Consider the following 20820-nt stretch of genomic DNA (forward strand, 5'->3'; position numbering starts at 1 on the left):
ATGCCCTTTGTCACTCTCTATCTTCCTGGCCACACTCTCCCTCAACTCCCCTGAAGTGTAGGAGGAAGTGCAGGAGTGCCCTAGTCCCACCCTCAGTGGTCCTTACTAAAATTGGTCTTCCTCAACCCTATGCCCCAAAATGTGACCCTTAGGCTGCATCTGGGTGGCAGCTTCTCTCCTGAGCAGTAAATGGAAGCATTTCCTCTTGAGTCCTCAATTCTAAACGGGCATGTACATGCACACGTGCACACTCTCACATGTCCATACTCCTGCACACATGTTCACACATGTGCACATACACACAGTTATGCTTAAAACACATATTTTATGTTAGAGAACCTCAGGGTCAAAGGCATGTTCAAAAGGCAAAGGACTAGGGACTGGCAAAATTCAAATCTCTAGTACATTTTTAGTTCAGCTGGGTGTTTTTAAATGACAGATTTTTTAAAAGACAAACTTCCAAATATTGGAGAAATGAGATGAGAAATGCATGTGTCAACCCTGGGAGTGTAAGCACTAAATAAACAGTAACTGTTATGACTAACAATTATTCTAGTGGGTCACTGTAGGTCTGGGTCAGGTGGCTCAAAAGCCTCCCTCAAATTGGCGCTTGTCTGTGGCGCCACCTCATGGCCACTGCATGTAATTTCCCATGAAGAGGGCCTTGAGAGGGTGGGCCTTGGTTGGCAGGAGCTGGAGCAGCTTGTGAAAAGAGCTTTCAAATGGCCACCTAGAGACAGAAAAGCGGGTGGGGAAAACACAGAGAAAGGACTGTCTCCACCCCTTAATCCCCAGGATCCTGAGACCAAAAAAATTCACCCAACATTGCTGAGATCTGGGACTGTCCTCTGAACATATACTGACACCTTCACAAGAACAGGCACATGCAGGCACTTACAAGAACCTTCAAAGGTATCATGCATGGTCTCTCACATGTGGCTGTACCCAGACTGGCACACTCACAGGCACACGCACCACTCTCTCCCTCCTCATCCTTTGGGGGGAATGGATGTTGCTTCCCCCCACAAAGGCACAAGGTGTCAGAGCCCTGATGCTCTCATGTTTATTTTATAAAAGATGAGAAGAGCAGGACACCTGAGAGAAGACACCCTGAGTCCAACCCTCTGTATCTGCTGTCCCACACCACATGTGGGACCCAGGGTGGTGTCTAGTCAGCTCCCAGGTTGAAAAGCAGCACTACTGCCCCAGGGATGTCACCACCAGCCCTGGCTCCCAGCAATGCTGGCAGACTGTGCATTACAGCACAGGGCCCTGGAAGGAGCTGCTTTGGCCTCTGTCGGTCACAACTGAAGGTTTGTCCTGCATTTTCAAATGCAACCAGGAAGCAGATGTCTCAGAAAAAAGAGGTGCAATGGAGTGTTCCGAGGATTAGGATGGGCATCTACATGGTGCAGAGAAAGACATGGGACAGGACACACAGATTCCCTGATTGGGACAACCCTAAAGCTAAGTCTCCAAGGTCAAGGTTATTGAAAGTCAGGGGAGAGAACAAAAGTGGGTGCTGAGGCTCCTGAGGGAGGAATAGCTGTCAAAGCACTACTGAAAGACAAATGGGTTCAGACAAGTGCACAGACATGGCCTCTGGGTGGTAATCTGAGCCTTGGCCCATACCTTCTGTAGGAGTTCTGCCCTATTAACTCCTAGAACCATTCAGGATACACACAACTTCAATTTGACAGATGAGAGCTGGCATGATTTTTAAATTGTGAAAAAAAAAAAACACAAAACATACAATTTACAACAATTTTCTAGTGTATAATTCAGTGGCACTAAGTACATTCCCATAGTGCTACCTTCACCATCATCCATCCATAGAACTTATTGATCATTCTAGAAGTCCACACCCAATAGACACCAACTCCTGACTCCTGGCCACCATCATTCTATTTTCTTTCTCTATGAATGGCTTATTTTACTCAGCATAATGTCCTCAAGGTTCATTCATATTGCAGCATGTGTTAGAATTGCCTTCCTTTTTAACACTGAATGATTTTTTCATTGTATGTATAACCATATATTGCTTAGCCATTCATTTATCCATAGTCAGTTGGGTTGCTTTCACTTTTTGACCATCGTAGATAATACTGCTATGAACATGGGTATGCAAATATCTGCTGAAATTCCTGTTTTCAAAAAAACATCATGTTCTTAGTGCCACATAGAATCACTTCCCATAAAACTCAGGGAAGAGCACAAGTGGAATGTGCCAGTGTGGGACATCAGAGTGAAGAAATGAGGAAGTTGGGGTTTGACACAGTGCAAGGGATCCAGGGCACTGTAAAAACCATAATGGAAGAAAGCAAGTCCACAGGGTTATTTCTGTGCAGGGCCAGGGTTGGGAAGGGACCTTAGACACCATCAGAGCAGAAATTCATGGGGGACTTAAGATCTCTGAAGGAGAGATTCCACACCTGTAGGCTCATCTTCACAGGGTGGGCTGGCTCACCAGGTGGAAGCCAGCTGACATAGTCAATCATTATTAGTACACTAGGCAGTGCCTCAGCTGCAAAAAACAAATAGGTGGAACCCTCTGATGGCATCGGCAACTCAAGGGAAATACATCTGACGTGCGCCTCACTGCACTTGCTTGGATAGGCAAGGGAGCTTACCCGGAAAGGCACAATTAAGGCAACTGAAAATTCACCAGTCCTGAACAAACAGATACCAGGCTTGTCTCCATTCCCCCATCTATAAACCTAATAAGCAGAAAAACATCCAGAATGTATGAAAAGATTCGCTAGCTCAAAAGATCTGAACAAAAAAAACACTTAGTGAGACTCTATAAAACAAGATAAAATTGGAATATCTTAAACTCATTTTTACAGATAAATATGAACCCATATCCAATGGAGAATATGTGTTCCTTTCAAGTTTCTATATTGTGTATTGAAAAATTGATTGTAAGGATGGGCAAGGAAACCTCAAGATATTATACAAATCATATTCTCTCGTGAAGTTGCAATAAAATTGGAAAGAAACATTTAAAAAGACAATGTTAATACATTTTGGAGCTCTCTGTCTTCTCTGCACTGGGAGCAACTCTCTTGCCACAGCCACTCACCTCATGCAAATGTATGCCTGTTCCAAGTTCCTCTCCACTCATTCCTTGGTCAAGAGTACCTCTCAGCTGCTGAGCCAACCACATTGTTTATCTGCAGTGGTGCTGAACTGACCAGAGACACTGACATATGAGAGCTTCAGCAGCTTGGCAGTCTTACATTCCCTGACCTCACTTATCCCTAGCCACAGCTTCCAAGGGACATTGACATAGCAGACAAATTCATTGAGGCTGGGGCTGCCACAGTTGGGGTGACTGGCTCTGGAGCGGGATTAGAACTGTATTTGGAAGCCTTATTATTGGTTATACCAGGAATCCTTCTCTGAAGCAACAGCTCTTCTCCTATGCCATTCTGGGCTTTGCCCTCTCAGAGGCCATGGGGCTCTTCTGCCTGAGGGTGGCCTTTCTCATACTCTTTGCCATGTGAGGAAGCAGTCTCCACCTCTCATTCTTTCTCCAGTGTCTTGCCTCCCTTATATGTCCCTTTTCCTATACCTCCTCCCCCGAGAGTCTGGGGAAGTGTTTGGCTCAGGGTTTTTGACAAAGGGAAGACAAATAAATACTGTATTAATGAGGAGAAAAAAGAATACATTTTGGAAACAAATTTGCACAATGATAATTATGAAATGTCTGGAACTCAAGGGTAATAAGGTATCACATACTAAAATTATGAAATTCAACAAAATTGGTATTAGAGGGAAATTTGTATTCTCAAACTAATTATCATAAACAAGATAAAAGGGAGAAAGGAGAAAGCTGATGGTAGCATGAGCCAAAAAATATAAAAACTATAATGAAAAACTCTTTAGAAACAAACTATAATAAAAGGGTGACATATAAAAATCTATGGGATATGTACAAAGCAGTATTCAGGAGAAAATTTATAGCCTTAAGTATACATACATGTGCTTGAACATAAGAAATATAAAATTGTATAAGCTGAGGAAATAGCACAAGCAGCTTTCCTAAAAAGAAAAAATAAGAAATGAACTTATATCATTTTAAAACCATCATAATAAAAGTAGATTTGACAAATAAAATTCAAAACTTGTTCTTTCAAAAGATTATTAAAATAGGGACTGGAGATATAGCTTAGTTGATAGAGTGCTTGCCTCGCATGCATAGGGCCCTGGGTTCAATCTCCAGCACCACAAAAATAAATAAATAAATAAATAAATCTCTTGAAGTAGAGCAAAAGAAAACAAGAAAAGGCAAAAATTGAAAATGTTAGGTTAAAAATAGTGACACAACCATAGATGTATAGGGGTGTTTTAAACCACAAGAAGGTAGTAAGGTATAGCTGCATTCTTGTAGATTTTGTTTTTTTCTAGATGAAATGGAAGATTTTCTAGAAATATGTAAATTGCCAAAATTGGCTTAACAGGAGACATAAAACTTGAATAGCACAAGAAACCCAGGACAGACTAGAAAAGTAACCAAAGGTGTTCAGTGGCTCCATCAGCTTCCAGAGACGGGGGATAGCTGTGTTCTGGATATCCCAAGCCACAGGAGAAAATGGAAAGCTTCTGGTTCTATCTATAAGATAAACAAACTGAACAAGGATCACACACCCAGCAATGACATGGGAAGATACCCTATGATGCTTAGGAGTCAATAGGAAGTTTCTGGGCTGGGTGTAGTTCAGTGGTAGAGCACTTGCCTACCATGAGCAAGGACCTGGGTTCCATCCCCAGAACTACACATATACACAAATAGTAAGTTTCTGAACCATCCTTTCTCTGTGTGTATGATTTTTATTTTTAATATAAAAAAGGACACCACACAGAAGAAAGTAATAATATGTAGACACATATATGTATGTCTAGAGAGAGAGATTGGCCTTGTTACTGGCCAGGAGAAGACAAGGGACTTGAGAGGAAATATGGAACTGGAGATGTTTAGCTCAGTGGTAGAGCACTTGACCAGCATATGGAAGACCCTGGGTTTATCCCCAGCACTCTTCCCCAGCACACACACCTACAAAAGATACAGAAAGTGTGGCATATTTTCACTCTATTTCTGTATTGTCAGGATGCTTACAAACTGAATACATTCATATAGTACTTCAAAACAATTCAATTAAACTGATGCAAATTAACACATGTAAATAAATAATGGCGATATTAATAATGTAATAAACAATTTTAAGAAAAATGATACTTTAATAATTATTAATTAAAATATTTTTCAGCTAAAGAATAAAAGTTAAAAATTTAAAAAATGCATACAAAGTTTTTTTTTTATGATAGGATGATGTTTAAAATAGAAGGGCATTTTTATGACTAGGGGGCAGGAAAGACTTGCTCAAGCAAAAAATAAAACTTTAAATCCATACAGAAAAATATTAGGTTTGTTTTTATAGACATTAAATTCTTTGAACAAAAAAAAAAAATAGGCATTGTGGATGTGTTAAAAGACAAGTGTTATGCTAGGGGAAATATATTTTTAACACTTACCAACAGTCACAGGATTTATGCAGAAATCATGTAACAAGCTTCTATGAATAAAGGCAACCAACCCTGCAGAAAAATGGGTAAGGAAGGACAAATCACGCGAGACCAAATACCCAGTAAACACATGAAAGGATGCTGAAACTCTCTAGTTATCTGATTAAAATGCAAATTTAAACAATAATGAAATGTGTCTTGTGCTCACCAGACTGGCAAAAATGAAAAGTCGTGTGTCCATTCACCACTAGTAGGCATGGGGAAATAAACACTTCCTGCATAGTGGGGAGGAAAGGAACCTGGAATAGCTTTTTGGGAGCAGAGGGTGCTACCGCTGGCATCTGCTTCTGCCCTTGCAGTTTTGGGACCTGTGCTGCTGCTGCTGCTGCTGCCAGGCCAAGCCTTGAAGCCTCAGGCCTCCCCTGGCTAGCTTGCTGGCTTCAGCTGTTGGAGAAAAAAGAATACATTTTGGAAACAAATTTGCACAATGATAATTATGAAATGTCTGGAACTCAAGGGTAATGAGGTATCATATACTAAAATTATGAAATTCAACAAAATTGGTATTAGAGGGAAATTTGTATTCTCAAACTAATTATCATAAACAAGATAAAAGGGAGAAAGGAGAAAGCTGATGGTAGCATGAGCCAAAGAAAATATAAAAACTATAATGAAAAACTCTTTAGAAACAAACTATAATAAAAGGATGACATATAAAAATCTATGGGATATGTACAAAGCAGTATTCAGGAGAAAATTTGTAGCCTTAAGTATACATACATGTCTGGTTGGCCAGGGAGGTTGCAGCACCTTTGCATGGTTGGAGGGAAGAACTGGGGTTGCCAGAAATAGCTCAGGGTCATGGGGGTTTCCAGGGCCCAAGAAGTCAGGTTGACCCCTGCAAGCTCCTCCAACGCTTTAGATGATGGAATTGCACAGATGGGTGACTGCCCTGTGCCAGGTGACAAGACCTCACCTGGTCCCCATTGAAGGGTTATGGAAAATAATATTTCTACAAGACCTGGGAAAAATGGAAAGATGGTGTGGCTCCTGAGGAGGCAGAGAAATTAGCCAAACATAAACTTCTTCCAATAAACCCTTTCCCAGTAACAATGAGCCCCAGGGAAAAAAAGCAAACTTTCCTCCCTTCCTGGGTTCATCCCCAGCATTTCCACCAAAATCAAACATCCATCCCTTCACAACCACAACGGGTCCTGTAGGGAGGAGGCATAGACTGAAATGCTGGGCCCTGAACTTTTACCCTTTTCCATTGCCCATGAGTTCTGGAAGGAGAAAAGCAAATAGTGAAGCTCTGGGTAACAATGGGTCCCAGAGAAAGAAGATAAGCAATGAACACCAAGTTCTGAGGTTTTCCCAGTGACAGTGAGTTCTGGGCTTTTTACAACTTCTTTCCTGACTGTCCAAATCAACACATCTGCAGTTTCCAATGACTAAATTACCTTCATTGTAAACCATAAAACTCAAACCCCTTTTGTAACTGCAGGCCATTTTCATATCTAGAAAATGAGCCCGTCCAGTAGTGCCTGATTGACTCCGCTGTGGAATAAAGGAAAGCTTGCTGATCCATTTGAGGCCTGCTTCTGTCAGGGTTATTTGTGTTTTCATAATGGTGCCAAAACTGTGTTGATTATTTTTGCTTACACCCATAAAGACAATAAAAGCCCTAATAGTTGTGGAAGGTGAGTGACGTCCTCAGCGATTGGTTGGTCTTTTTTTTTTTTTTAATTTATTTCTTACATACATGACAATAGTGGGGTGCATTATATTCATAATTATCCATTCACAGCACAATTTTTCGTAACTCTGTATATAAAGTATGTTCACGCCAAATTATGCCATTATACATGAGCTCTCTTATTTTTTTGCATACAATTCTTAATACACCTTTATACCACAATTTATCATATCTCTCTTTGTATATAAGGTATGTTGACACCAAATTCACATCTTCATACATGTATTTTGTATAATGATGACCATCTCCTTCCACCATCCTAGCTATTCCCCTTCTCTCTCCCTTTCCCTTTCACCCCTATTCCCTATCTAGAGGTAATTTTCCTCCCATGCTCTCCCTCCCTGCCCCACTTTGAGTCACCCCCCTTATATCAGAGAAAACATTCAGCATTTGTTTTTATTGGGATTGGCTAACTTCACTTAGCATAATCTTCTCTAATGCCATCCATTTCCCTGCAAATACCATGATCTTATTCTTTTTTAGTGCTGAGTAATATTCCATTGCATATAAATGCCACATTTTTAAAATTCATTTATCCACTGAAGGACATCTAAGTTGGCTCCACAGTTTAGCTACTGTGAATTGTGCTGCTATATACATTGATGTGGCTGTGTACCTGTAGTAAGCTGTTTTTAGGTCCTTTGGGTATAGTCTGAGAAGAGGAATAGCTGGATCAAATGATGGCTCCATTCCCAGCTTTCCAAGGAATCTCCATACTGCTTTCCAGATTGGCTGCACTAATTTGCAGTCTCACCAACAGTGTATGAGTGTACCTTTTTCCCTGCATCTTCGCCAACACTTGTTGTTTGTCTTCATAATGGCTGGTTGATCTTCTAAAGGAAAGTAACACACCACATTTGCTCAGTGAGAAATGCCCACCACCTTTAGAAAGATTTACTTTCCTTTTATAGAAAGATTGTGTGTATAACATGAAAACCCTGCTCTGTACTCCCCACCACCACCCCTTTTAAAAGAGAACTTTGCTACTTGTGGACATCTGAATGTAGGTTGTCGACATATGCTAGAGTTGAAAAGTAACACATCTAGTCAATGCCCATTTAAAATCATAAATCATAAAAGAATTGACTCTTGGAAGTGATTTTTTGAAACGGAATTGGAAGACCCCCTCCATAAGCAACACCAGGAGCAACTTCCTTAACAAGATGGCATAAGAACAAGAAATAAAATAAAAAATCAAGAAGTGGGATGGCATAAAATGAAAAAGTTTTTTCAAAACAAAGGAGACCATTAAGAGTATGAAGAAAGAGCCAGCAAAATGGGACAAAATCTTTACCACCTGCTCCTTAGATAGGACATTAATATCTGTACATTGTTGGTAGGACTGCAAATTTGTACAACCACTCTGGAAATCAGTATGGAGATTCCTCAAAAAAACTAAGAGTGGAATTACTATGTGACCCAGTTATCCCACTTCTGGGTATATATCCAAAAGATTTAAAATTAGTGTACTATACTATATTATATTTATAGTATATTAATTAGTATACAGAGCCACATCAGTGTTTATAGCAGCACAGTTCACAATTGCCAAGCTATGGATCCAACTGAGGTGCCCCTCAACATATAAATGTATTTTTTAAATGTGGTATATATACACAATGGTGTATTACTCAGCCATAAAGGAGAATAACTATATGGCATTTGCTATCATGCTAAGTGATACAAGTCAGCTCAAAAAGTCAAAACTCGGGCTGGGGATGTGGCTCAAGCGGTAGCGCGCTTGCCTGGCATGCGTGCAGCCCGGGTTCGATCCTCATGCACCACATACAAACAAAGATGTTGTGTCCGCCGATAACTAAAAAAAATAAATAAATATTAAAAAAATTCTCTCTCTCCCTCTCTCACTCTCTCTTTAAAAAAAAAAAAAAGTCAAAACTATCCAATATAAGGGAGGAAGATAAATAAAAGAATAGAAAGAAGAAAACATCAGTTGAGTAGACAAAGGGGAATGAAGGGAAGGGGAAAGATGAGATAGAGAAAGACAGTAGAATTAATCTGACATAACTTTCCAATGTACACATATGAGTATACCACAGTGAAACTCACCATCATGTACATCCGCAAGACACTAAATTTTTAAAGAACTGTAAGTAAATAGCAGAAACATCAGTAGAGTAGAGAGGAGGGAACAGGGGGAGGGAAGAGAGGAGGGAAATTGGAAATACTGAGGACTGAATTAAAACAAATTATATTCCACACTTTTATAATTATGTCAAAAGGAATCCTATTATTATGTATAACTTTTAAAGGACCAATAAAGTTAATAAAATGTGAAAAAAAAAGAAGTAGCAAAATAATCCCTGAATGAGAAAATTAGGGAAAGGGTGTCTGCAGTCATCAGCCCTTTCAGCCTCATATCAACACAGAGAAGGAAGCTCTGGACTCCTCACGCAGCCCACCAGGAGCCTGTGCTTGAGGATCTGGTGGAGGGGGGGCGGCACCTTTCAGCAGGTGCTCCCACCTCTGTGATCACGTGCTCTGTCGTGGGGGGGGGAGCTCGTGCAGAGCCATGTTGGACTGGAATGTACTTCTCATGGAGCTGAGATATTGGGTGGAAATCTTTATAACACCATTTTATGCATAATTAATTACAGAAATGCAGATAGATTTTGCTTTTATAAGGGCAGGGTTTAGGTGCCCTTTAAGGGGTAGAATATGGGATATTAATCTGGTTCAGGAAAGGAAATAGTATAGTTTTGAGTGGGGGTTTTCTGTTGGTCAAGATGAACCTCCTTAGACAAGATGAGTGCGTGAGATCACTGAGGGCAGAAAGGGTGCAGCCTGGAAGGGTGAGGGTGGTGTGGGTCGAAGGTGACACTCACCACCTGGGGGCCAGGGTCCACTGCCTGTCACTGCTCATGACTCCCTCCTTGGGTGGTAGTTTTTAATTTGTTTTAGACAATCACTATAAATTATAACTTTGGACATGGCTTCAATGTACATAACACAAAGGAATTAACAGAACATAGAATTGTGAGTGATATCTACTAAAACAGATCTAAAAAATGTATATATGGATAAGGACCTGTGAGGCCCATGGAGAAATTAACCCACTTAATTTAAGATGTTTTCGTTTTGTTCTTCAAATACATATAGCACTTATCATTTGCCGTTTTGTTTTAAATGTTTTTCAGATATTAACTTGTTTAATCCCATTAACTAGGTACTACCATTACCCCAGTTTTACAAATGGGGAACCGAGGCAGAAATGTTGGGGAACCCAGCTGAGGACCAGAGCTAGTAAGGAGTAGAGCTGAGGTTGGCTCCAGAGGCCGTGTCCCAACCACTGTGCTCTGCGTCTCTAGTGATATTTTACCCTCATGTTCCCCTTTTGTTTAGTGTTTCTATAGTAGAGATTTGATAATAAAATTCAAGAAAATCCTAAGCAAAAATAATAATAATAATAATAATCCCTATACAAATGTCCTTTTGTTAGTTTTTAGGAAGAATTGTCTCCTAGGGTGACTTTTGTTAATCTACTTCTTGGAATTAGGTATAGTCCTGAACTTAGTCACTGGAATGGTGAAGAGGAAGTAGAAGAGGAAGGGCTCTTTGCTGGGATCTTCCTATCTGGAAGACAGTTTTAGATTATAACCTTAGGTCATATGTGCATGTTTTGGTAAAGTACACTTTATTTTTGTTAATGATCCTAAGGTGACAATGTAAAAAACTAGCTCTAAAAGGTTAGAGCTAGTGAAATAGCCAATGTGTAAGAATCATTTGAAAAAATGTATAGAAAAAATGTATTTTTCTTATGGTATTTTTACACCTCTGGGCAGTGTGCATCAGGACTTGTTCATTAGGCTGGAGGCAGAAGGGCAGTAGGAAGCACAGGAGAGATGGGATCAAGTACTCAGATCTATGTGTCTATGGGAGCCGATAATGCATGTGCATCTGGGAACTTCCTTACTAATATTTTAATAGTAGAAATCTGATAATGAACTCCCTTAGAAACACTATGGTTGGTGTACTTTGTTACTTATGTCTTATTTTAAATTTAGCATTAAGGGAATGCAGTATTTTAATTGTAACTCTGCCAGTATTTCTTTCTAGAGACCTGTTGTCATTTCTGTCTTCAGTGGAATTTTTATCCCCAAGAAAGGCAGAATTACAATCCTTTTCTAACAGATTGAATTGGATAGTATATTCTTGGTTATCAAAAATACTCATGTAACTTTGGAATTTTTTAATGTGGCTGATAAATATTCATGATGTATGAAAAAACACAACACACACTATGATCTCAATCACAAAAAATGGAATGTTGTGACATACCCAGGATCTAGAAGCTGCTTGTGGCTAAATAACTTTGTTGTTTTTCTGTTTTCTGTAATGCACATATTAACTTTTTAAAATTAAGATTGAAAACACTAGTTGAGAATTAACTTGTTTTTTCAATCTTTATTTTAAAGGGCTAGGGTTATAGTTAAAATGGCTATTTTATAATTAAATATTAAATATTATTATTTATAATATTAATATATAATAATATATTATAAATTAACATTAAATAATATACATTGGGAAGCTCAAAATGGCTTCAATTGGATCTTACATTCTAATTTCATATTTAACATTAAATACTATATTCTGAAAATGGACCACTGAACTTTCTATTTCTCACAAGTCCCCCCTTTTTCTTTTTATACCTTTTGATTTCATTCTCATGTTTGTTCTTGTGTCCTTTGGTATTGTCATCCATCCTTGCCACCTTAACTTTTTGAGGTGGAAGAGCACTCCTCACCTATGGTAATGAATTTTTCCCTTTTTAGCAGTTTGGAGTTCAAATAGCCATCCTGGTGATCAGGAACACTTGTAAGTTCCTTCCCAGCTAAACTGAAGCTTGCTTTCCAGGTCTTGATTAAAATCAAAGTTGCTGGGCTGGAAGTGATGAATTGTAAACTCCAGAGGAGTAGTCTGAGTAGCAGTTCATAATAAGTTATAACAGGGAGAAAAAGAAAAAAACACAGGTCTCAAATCAACTCAGAACAACCTTGAGATTCTGACAGAGCTTTTTGTGATATTTATCAGACGCTTCTATATAAAAGCCATTTTTTTTATAACCTCTTAGTTTTACTTACTTTTGAGAGGACAGACAAAATGTACATCTCAAGTTACATTAGAAGAATCATTCTTTTCTTTTAAATGGCCATATATGACTGTGCTTTTTGATTATACTCTCCTGCCAGGTGTTTAAGACCAAAACATGAAAATTGGCCTTTTTCCTATTTGTTATTAGGAATCAACTGGGATTTGTCAGTTATCACTATTTAGGAACTTGTAAGAAGCCTGTTGACTCCTTTAGCTTTTCTCTATCAGTAATGCCATCTGCTAGGATGGGTCAGGATCTTGCTGATCACATGCAACTTCTCTTGGAAACATTAGGAACATATTCTTCCTCTCCAATGACCCTCCTCTTTGTGGACTGTGCATTAGTTGTCTTCCTATCCTCTAGAGCTCTCGGGATAAAGAGGTTGACTCACTGGAGTTGCATGACCCTTAGAGGAGTCCTGTTGTTCCCTGGATCCTGGCTGACCATAGAGGGCAAAGGCCAAAATATTGTATGCGTTTTTCTTGGTGCTTTTACTTCCTTGACATTGGTCCCCAGGTTTTGGTTGTAAACACCCAGCATGCCAGTTTCACAAGTCTTGAGTTTTAACTTCAATGACTATAATTTTATAGTTATCCTTTCCATTTAATGGGGGTCAGTATTAGTACTGAAAATCAGCTTTGTATCCTGTCTGTCCTATATGTGATGGCTTATTATCTCACATAATTCAAATTGTTCTGTTAGTACTTTTGTGAAACACTAACAGGGAAATACAAAATGAAGTTAAAAAGAGCAAAAACATATTCAGTTTGTATAATAGCTATGAACAAAAAAAATTCCACAATTTCTGAAGCTGATCTTTGCCTCCTTCTTAAATATTATTTAAAAATTTTTCATATATACTTCCTCAGTCTATATGAATATCAGTTAACATAATACAATATTACATCTGAAACGTGAATCAAACAAAAGCTAAAAGAGCTTTGAACTTTCTTTCTGTGGAGAAAGTGGCAAAAATGTTTCCATGTTCTGTATTGTCAACCTTTAAATAAATCAGGCTCTCCTGATTACCTTTTGAAAATATATTTAAATTATCATCCCAGTGTAAAGAGTAACACAAAATCTTTATATATCATTTAATGACAAGTTATTTTATCCAATTACAAAACATTAAATAAATTCCCAATTAAATTTATATAAATCTGAAAGAGACTACCACTGCAGACAACTTTGTTTTGGAGAGTACAGGCTTGGTAAAATGCACTCCTAAGGTTCACATTTAAAAGACTGGTATACTTAGAGAACACAAATACATCTAAGATGCACAAAAAAGCTAGTAATAATTAGTATTACAGTTACACCAATGTCCTTATACTAACTAAGTTAACTTTGAAAGAAAAAATTAGAACTCATAGTGTAGGGTAATTATAATTTCAGGTCTGTATATGTTAGCAACACTGACAAAAATCAAAATATAACTTTAAATATCTTAAATGTTTAGGAAACAGTGTTGATGATGAGAAATAGACTTGGTCAAAGCAAACAGATATAAGCCAGGTCTTCAAATGGCAGAGTAGCCCTTCTATATCAGATATAATGTATAAAAAAGAGCACTTATTAGCAGAATATAAAATCAACACCCATAAATCAAAGGCATTTCTGTATATCAGTGACAAATACTATGAAAGGAAAACTACCCTGTTTCAATAGCCTCAAAAAATAAAATAAAATACTTGGAATCAACCTAACAAAAGAGGTGAAGAACCTCTACAATGAAAACTACAGAATGCTAAAGAAAGAAATCAAAGACCTTAGAAGATGGAAAGATCTACCTTACTCATGTATAGGCATAATTAATATTGTCAAAATGACCATTCTACCAAAAGCACTATACAGATTTAATGCAATTTCAATAAAAATCCCAATGACATTCCTCATAGAAATAGAAAAAGCAGTCATGAAATTCAACTGGAAAAATAAGGGATCCAGCATAGCTAAAGCAATCCTCTGCAAGAAGAGTGAAGCAGGTGGCATCACTATATCAGACTTTAAATTATACTACAGAGCAACAGTAACAAAACAGCATGGTATTGGTACCAAAATAGACTGATCAACCAATGGTACAGAATAGAGGAAACAGAGACTAACTCACATAATTACAGTTATCTTATATTAGACAAAGGCACCAAAAACATACATTGGAGAAAAGATAGCCTCTTCAACAAATGGTGCTGGGAAAACTGGAAATCCATATGCAACAAAATGAAATTAAGCCCCTATCTCTCACCATGCACAAAACTCAACTCAAAGTGTATCAAGAACCTAGGAATTAAACCAGAGACTTTGCATCTAATAGAATAAAAAGTAGGCCCAAATCTCCATCATGTTGGATTAGGCCCTGACTTCCTTAATAAGACTCCTATAGTGCAAGAATTAAAACCAAGAATCAATAAATGAGATGGATTCAAACTAAAAAGCTTCTTCTCAGCAAAAGAAACAATCTGTGAGGTGAATAGAGAGCCCGCAGAATGGGAGCAAATCTTTACCCCTCACACATCAGATAGAGCACTAATCTCTAGGATTAATCTAAGCACTCAAAAACCGTAACAACAACAACAAAAAAACAAATAACCCAATAAATAAATTGGCCAATAGACACTTCTCAGAAGATGATATGCAATCAATCAATAAATATATGAAATAATGTTCATCATCTCTAGCAATTAGAGAAATGCAGAATCGAAACTACTCTAAGATATCATCTCACTTCAGTCAGAATGGCAGCTATTATGAAGACAAACAACAATAAAGTGTTGGTGAGGATGTGGGCAAAAAGGCACACTCATACATTGCTGGTGGGACTGCAAATTGGTGCAACCAGTATGGAAAGCAGTATGGGAGAATCCTTGGAAAACCTGGAATGGAACCATCATTTGACCCAGCTATCCACCTCCTCAGTCTATATCCAAAGGACTTAAAAACAGCATATTACAGGGACATGGCCACATCAATGTTTATAGCAGCATAATTCACAATAGTTAAACTGTGGAACCAACCTAGATGCCCTTCAGTAGATGAATAGATAAAGAAAATGTGGTACCTATACACAATGGAATATTACTCAGCAAAAGAGAATAAAATCATGGCATTTTCAGGTAAATGAATGGAGTTGGAGAATAATTATAATGCTAAGTGAAGTTAGCCAACCCCCCAAAAACAAATGTCAGATGTTTTCTCTGATATAAGGAGGCTGATTCGTGGTGGGGTTGCAAGGGGGAACATGGAAGGATTAGACGAACTCTAGATAGGACAAAGGGGTAGGAAGGGAAGGGAGGGGACATGGGGATAGAAAAGATGGTGGAATTACCCTAAGTACATGTATGAAGACAAGAATGGTGTAAATATACTTTGTATACAACCAGAGATACAAAAAATTGTGTCCTATATGTGTAATATGAATTGTAATCCATTCTGCTGTCATATATAACACATTAGAATAAAAAATAAATAAAAAGAAAGAGACATCACTTAGAGACAAGGTTACACTTGCTTGTAACCCTCCATAAAATATAATTTTACAAACTTGTACATTAACACACAAAGGTTGGACGAACAGTTCTCAGATATATACATATATATGTGTGTGTGTGTGTATATATATATACACACACACACATACACACATATACACATATTATAAGTGTATATATACACATATATACACATATATATTTGGGGTGTCATTTATGTTGTAATAACCTAAAATAACAGTTGTTTACTTAACTACTTATAAAGTAATCATCTAAGACCTTAAAACAGATATAAACCCTAATCCCTTTAAGGCTTAGTTTCCCTAGGTAATAAAACCTAAAAGATACAAGAAATTATCATAATAGAAGCAAATCAATGTTTTAAGGAGCCTTTGTTGTTTCTAAATATAGAGAATTAGCATATTAAAGGTTGAGCTGAAGAAAAAAAAACTTGAATAACTTAAGCTGTGCTGATTATAGCCAACTTAATCTCATATAGGAATTTTTTGAGATTTACCTTCTACAAACTTTTGCAACTTACTTGAACATTCTACATCTTGCATATAGCATTATACCTGTTAGGATTTTAACTCTTAGTAATCTTGCTATGAACACCCAGAAACAAAGCAGTCTTAAACTGTTTTCCCATTTACCAACAACTTATAAAAACACATTTAATAGACCCAAATATAGTGTCATAGCATTCAAGAAGCCAGGGTAGTTGAATTTATATGTAGCAGTTGCTGTTTTAGTATTTTAACTTTAAAAATTAATCAGATGTCTTTTCTAACAAACATATTTATGAAGATTAATTCCATTTATGTTAAAACTTATTTACATACACCAAGGTATCAGATAAGTCTAGTTAACATTTTAAGTCAGTTATTCCCATCAAAGGAAAATCCTTAAAAGCAATGGGGACATTGCACCTTAAACATTTTATGGAAACTAATATTTTCTTGATTGGCTAGCCTCCTGGAAAAACATGTGGGTTAGTAATTTAAAAGACAACTTTAGTCTTATCTATTTAATCAATTTAAAATGAAAATTTTCCTGAAGGTTTAAGTCACATAAACTAAAAAAGCATTTGGACCCTTTTTTCTACATTTATGAGCTCTCATTAATCTATATGCTAATTTGTTACAATGAATACCATGTATAGGCAAAAACACATATGTAAACACAACATACACAAGTGTGCACAAATATACATAAAACCAGCAGAAAAAAAGATTTTATCGTTTTTCGTTGAATAGTTGACCTCTGAATAAAGACAGCAATTAAAACTAATAGAGGGCTTAAAACTCCAGTTAGACAAAGCAAGACTATTGGAACAAAACACATTAATTTAGAGGACAAAACATTAATTCACCATAAAAACCATGAGCTTAAACAAGATAGAGGTTCTGAAAAAATATGATATAGCCATAATTACCCCAAAGGTGAACAAGGAACCTATATCAGAGCACAGTGCCCTTTTGGACCAGATTAGTTTCAGTCCAGATGTTTAAAAAATGTGGGAGTCCATGAGTTACTGAGGAAAAAGCTTTCAAGGAAAAGATTTGTATATATAGTATCTTTCCATTTCCTTTCCCTGTACCTAGGCCTAGAATTATTATTCCCCATTGATAGCATATAGGCATATTAGAATAGGGCTGAGGTTGTGGCTCAGTGGTAGAGCGCTTGCCTAGCATGAGTGAGGTTTGATTCCCAGCACCACATATAAATTAATAAATAAATAAAGGTCTATCAACAACCTCAAAAAGGGCTGGGGATGTGGCTCAGGTGGTAGCACGCTTGCCTAGCATGTGTGAGGCACTGGGTTCGATTCTGAGAATCACATAAAAACAAAATAAAGTTATTGTGTCCACCTAAAACTAAAAAATAAAAAACAACTACAAAAAATTTAAAGAAAGAATATTAGACTATTACTTTAACATTCTCCTTTTTCCTTCTGTGGTCCTTTGGTCCAGGTTTTTGTTTTTTTGTTTGTTTGATTTTTTTTTTCTTTTGGTCTCTTTTGGAACTGGGCTCTTTGAACCCAGGGCTTTGCGAATGCAAGGCAGACCCTTTGCCACTGAGCTACATCCTAGTCCAAAATAATTTTTTTTCCTCTCATGGTTTTTGAACCCAGGACCACATACATGCAAAGCAGTCACTCTACCAACTGAGCTATATCCCCAGCCCCTTATTGGTCTGTTGTCTCTTAGGGTATCTTGAGTGAGGAACCTTTGTCTCTGATTTTTAGGGCCTGTTTTTCTTTGGGTTACTTGTTCTATGATGGAGAACATAGTTTAGTGTTTTTTCTGTTTCTCTTCATCCCTCTTTATATATATATTTTGAGCTTCCCTCAATAATTCCTCTAAACTTGTATCCTTCCAATTTTCTAGTTTCTGTAGTTTTTTAGTAATATCAGGTCAGCCCTTAGTCACAAGTATAGTTTTAACATTCCTTGCTCTAGAGAGTCATCAACATCTAATCCATAATATTTTCTCATCGGTTCCTTCAATCTATTCAAAACTTTCATTGGCCCTTTATTGGCCCTTGTTTTATATCAAAAGCCTTGCCTATGTTTTAGGATCAAGGGACTGTCTCCCTTACTCCCTTTACAAACAAATCTCTAAAATCTCATGTGTCCCTATGTATTTCATGATCATTACCTCAGCAGGGTTCTAGATTTAGAAAATTGTACATAGGCAGGTAGAATCTCAGATATGGCAGGATGTTCACATTCCTAAGCTGCCATCACTGCTCTCCGAGTCATTCCCCATTCCTCCCCAGGAAATAAAATGGTCAAGATGGACATAAGCTTGGTCCAGGTGTAAAGTTGAGGGCCAAGGAATTGGTCTAATTGGTTTCTAACAGAGACTTTAATTCCCATTTTAAATATTTCACCTCTGAGCTAGCTAGAGGTGAAATATTTCTCCCCAATTTCTCCCCCTCCCAAAAGAACCTGGCATAAAATATAAAGAGTAGATGGGGAGGGAAATGAGCCAGATTTCTTCTCTCCCTGGGGAAAGAGGAAACTTTGGATATCCTATTTGCATCGTTCTGATTTTTTCTTAGTCTAGGCAGGAAAGGGTACTAAGCTGGAGGAAGGGCAAAAGCCACTGCAGCCAGCTCTGTTTCATCTCAGCCCTCTTCTGAAACATTCCGGGAGGAAGACAAGTTTAAGGGATCCCATTCATTTGATTCTTCCTTCTGAATCTTACCAGTGTTATCCTCATTTTTAGTAATTTTAAGAGTAAAGAGGACTATAGGCCCCCCTTTCTAATAAAGAGCATAATCTATCTCTTTCTGACCACCTTTTATCATTTACATGTTCTATTGATAATGGACATATCCAATTTTATCTGCCTAGAACTTTGGCCAAATTACTGAAGGCTTTAATATAGATTCCTGAGTCCAAATAAAACAACAGTATTTTATAATCTTATGTTTTTTCCTTTCGTTCTGTGACTATCTTTCCAATATTTTAACTTAAGGCCCAGAAGTCTATCTGGGGGAATTTCAGTGTCTTTTCCTGTGCCAGCAGGAATTTTTATTTAAAGGTTCAAGACCCCCACTGGAGGTTTCTTGCACTTCTCCCCATCCCACAGTCCTGGGTGTGGTCTGATGTTTCTGAATACAGGCTTAACCACCCATTTTGGAAGTTTCTTGCACTCACATCTCAGTCACACTCACATAATCTCCAGGATGTCTCAACCACAAGGAAGTACTTCTTTGTCAAGAATAGATTCCTATTTGGCAGATGATATACATATATGTCTGTTTATGTGATGTTTGTGCCCATGTGAAAGAGGTGCTTTCATTTATTCAGATGTTTTAGTATAAGTGGGAAGAAGTATGGATGGAATAGGAATGGCAGAATGTTAACAGCTATTGAACTTAGGTGACATGTACACAGAAATTGTTTTCATTTTTTTGTAAAAGTTTGGAACTACCAAATTTATAAATTAAGAGATATCCTAAGTGAAAAAAAAAATTTAGTATAAACTGAAATATAAATAAAGTACCTACTAGGTGCAAAAAAAAAAAAAAAAAAAACTCCTACCTTGGCCCTTGAGTGGATTAATTGGTCACTGTGGTGCTTGCTTGGACCCTTTCCATGCACTGTCAATCAACTTTTTATTTCAAGTTCATTGTCAGCTTCAGGGGTTGCAGATTCCTCCCCCCACAACCCCCAACTCTGAGGCCACCACAACAAGGCAATGGAATACATTCCTCTAAGGAAGGGTTCTCCATGATCCCTGGATGACACAATTATCCCAGATGAGCCCTCAAGATTGTTAGAAATATGAGGGTGCCACAAGAAAGCAGGCACATACTCAAAAGTCACTCAGCACTTCAGCAAGGCAAATTTTGCAGAAGGGTGTGCTACCAAAGTGTGGCAAGCAAGCATATGTCTTTTCTTAATTATAAAAAATGTACAGTCATTTTTTTCAGATATTTCCTCTTATCTCTTTCTGGCTCTTCCATTAGATAAACATAATCACTTCTTTTTCTTAGCTTTGGCTTGTCCCTTTTAGAAGTGCTCCCCAGCCTGACCTCCCACCTCATGCAGTTATTATTTCAGCCTTCCCACAAATCTCATCATTTCTCTACTTATATTGTTCCTGCATAACTGCTTCTTCTAGCATCACATTTGCATTATGTTCCTGTGGACATGTTTCATGCATATGGAAATGCTTTTTCCTTTCTTAAATGTTCATTTGCTGCCTCCATTGTTCAGCTTGTGATCTTTCCCTCTCCCATGTGTTCTCTCCTTTCATGTATCTCCTATTGGCCACTCTCTTTCCCTGGGGGAAAGTCAGCCATCTTCACTGGTCAGGTATACAATTTTCTCATATTATCATAGGAGACTGGCTCTAGGAACCCCTGTAGACACCAAAACCAAAGATGCTTTAAATTCCTTCTATAAAATGGTGTTGTATTTA

General features: G+C 37.7%; 1 pseudogene; it reads left to right on the top strand.

Annotated features, from left to right (window-relative positions):
- Positions 1 to 3035: 3035 nt before the first annotated feature.
- On the top strand, positions 3036 to 3506 carry LOC107153469 (annotated as a pseudogene).
- The last annotated feature ends 17314 nt before the right edge of the window (positions 3507 to 20820 follow it).

Source organism: Marmota marmota, unplaced genomic scaffold, assembly GCF_001458135.2.
Source record: "Marmota marmota marmota unplaced genomic scaffold, marMar, whole genome shotgun sequence".
Lineage (NCBI taxonomy): Eukaryota > Metazoa > Chordata > Mammalia > Rodentia > Sciuridae > Marmota > Marmota marmota.